Genomic DNA, 3,009 nt, shown 5'->3' on the forward strand with positions numbered 1-3,009 from the left:
TTAGCCATCGTGATTCAGTCATAGCCGTGTTGGATGATGCATTTTTTGGAATTATACAATGCATGTACTACCCTCCATATGGGGGTATTAATCCATTCAAAAACCTCAAACAGTATTGTACAGCAGTGTATAACTGGCTGAACATAAAAAAATAAGTTTTCCTGGTGGTCATGGTACAGTGTACAGTATTATACTGTGCTAGATATTACTACTGTATACTGTATGTACTGTACAATAATTCATGCTGAAATGAGACATGCAGTATTGTACAATACAGTAGATCCTTGCTATAATGGAGTCACGGGAGAAAGCCACATCCGATAAAGCATGTACAATAGTCCGTTATATCCGACAGACCCCCCCCCAAAGTGGGATTTCAAGCACATTTTTGAAAGTAGTGAGTACAGTATATAGCATATTCTAGTACTGTACTGAAAATGTAAACTATACCCGTTTTACACTAGGCCCATTATTTCACCCTTTTGCAGCCTATTACATCTTTTTAACATCCTTGTCAGCACATCATGGCTAGTATAGTACTACCATAATCTGTTATTACATCTCAGCAATCATGATGGAGAGAGGGCAATTTCAGGCCAGAGTGGGTAGGAAGGTTAGGAAGGGCTGCATGATGTGCCCCATTTATTGACCACTGTTTGGTATAGCTGATAAAAGTTTGTTGGGCTCTGAAATGTTCTTTAAATCTGAAATCCTTTCTTTTGAGGTTCGATATATTTGGCCTAAATCTCAATGGCTGAAGTTTTAAAATAATTACTATTAGAGGTGGTGGTAATTTGTGCAACCCACATTAAGGTGAGATTTATATAAATCCTTGATTAGAATTTTTTACTTCACATACACTTGAGCCACCAATTAAAAAAAGAAAATAATAAGTTCTCATGTGTCTTATGTACTGTAATATATTTACCGGTATTATTATCAAGGTATTGTAGTGCCTTTTTTATTTAGTAGTGCCTGGTAAAATATTAGATCATCCTGCAAGGTTTTCAAAACAAGGGTTGTGGAATATATTGTATAGGCATTTCGATGGTCAGGAGTTTTCGTAGGTGTGAATAACATATTGAGAGCAAATCCATTTCACATAATCCAACAAAGTCATCCTTGTGTAAACAGATCAAATTAAGATCCCAGCCCTTTCATGTTTATCTGCAGACAAGTTGACAATAGCAAACTATGTAACGAGATGTGGCAAAACCTAATGTGATTCCCCCCCCCCCCAGTTTACAAGTTGGGGGGAAGGTGCATGTCTTGTCGAGATTATAATGGATGGAAATGGTAGGTGAATGTTAGAAAGCCAGAGATGGTAGTTAAAGAAGCAAAAGAATTGACAGGATAGAAATGGATGGAGGAGGTATATAGGAGGTGTTCATAGCTAATATTATACCCCTCTTGTAATGAAGAAGTCTGTGGAATGACACATGTGCTGGTAGGTGTTTGTGAAGTGCTTTGAAAAATTAAAAACTATTTAAAATGAGTGGAAGGATTGACTACTACAAGGGTTGTGGAATATATTGTGGAGCCAGTACAGTATTCATTGCATGATGATGAATTTCCCTGTACTCTAGTGCTTTCTTTGTATGCTGTTGTATGCCATCTCATCTCTGGAGACCAGGGTTGAGATGATGATGATCCTCTGGACAGCATGAGATTAGATTCAGATTTAGTTTTATATTGTGAATTATGTTGTAGCTCATTATTAACCATGCCCTTTCCTGAGTTATTCCCTTCTTTGGTGCGAAAAAGAGATCAGGATGACGATGATATTTCTATGCACAGACATAATTGAAGTTGCTGACCAACAGTGATGTGTGAGGGCAGTTGTGTCACAGCAGAGGGATTCACAAATAAATTTATGATTGATTCCTTGTTGTAAGGTAGATTTGATATTGTAGTAAGTAGAAACTTGAATAATTTTATGCTCTTCTTTCCTTGTTCATCCAGGTGAAAATGGATATAAGCTGTGAACCATTTTTTTCCCTAGATTGTTTTTGTAGGGGGAATAGGAGACTTGAAAAGTCTCCTATCCATTTCTTGTTCTTCCTGCAAGAACAAAATGGTAGTTATGACTAGGAATTTATGTTTGTGACTTTCCTCAGATGTGCCTGCTGAGGTGTGGAATGAACCTCAGAAGATTTGGCAGATTTTTGCAGCCATGCTGCTGATGGAAGAATTCATTGCAGGTTAGTGTAACAGGGAGCTGGGGTGAAGTGTTTCAGTGTGATGATCATCTTCCATGAGTGTTGCTTTGATTTTGATGATTGGTAGTTGTGTTGGTATGTAGGTCATGTCCCCATAAAATTGTAAAATTTTCTATAGGCCTATGTGGGAATTTTTGCATTTATTTATTTATGGTATTCATTTTTGGAGTTTTGCCAGATTAGTAATCTTATTTACATGTTTTTGACAGAATATACTATTTTTATTTTTGAGGAATTAGATTTAGACAAAAGGGGCCGGATGTAGGGCAGGAAATAATCCTTCATATATTTGTTATGTCGCTACTGGTATTTAAATTTGGATGATATAATGTTCATAGAACAAGTGCTTTCCTTTCTTGTCAGTGAAACAGTCTCAAGGAACAGTTAACCTGAAACTATTAAATTGTTTTGAAAAGGCTTGAGCAGATGTGGCTAACTGTTTTTTTTATTTCTTCCTCAGATCTGCTAGTAAATTCATTGCACCCCACTTCTCCAGTATGAAAATAATTTCTGTTCAGTGATATAGTATTGCTTCTACATCTGAAAGAGGTGCTTGAAGAGGGCTTATTGTCATAGATTTCCCCCCCCCCCCAGTGTATAGAAATATTATGCCACCCATCAGTTATGTGTGCTGTCCAGATCTCAAGTATCCCATTTCAGTATTATCCTTCAGTTTTCTCCATGCACACATGTCTTTCTTCTTTTGTTCATTTATTTATCACTTGCTGTTATCCCTGTTTCTAGCATACACTTGTTTGTTGTGATTGCTTCATTTTTTAAACACTTTCCA

Source organism: Coenobita brevimanus, chromosome 46 (genome assembly GCF_032717465.1).
Source record: "Coenobita brevimanus isolate Jiangsu-jjx chromosome 46, ASM3271746v2, whole genome shotgun sequence".
In the NCBI taxonomy this organism is placed as follows: domain Eukaryota; kingdom Metazoa; phylum Arthropoda; class Malacostraca; order Decapoda; family Coenobitidae; genus Coenobita; species Coenobita brevimanus.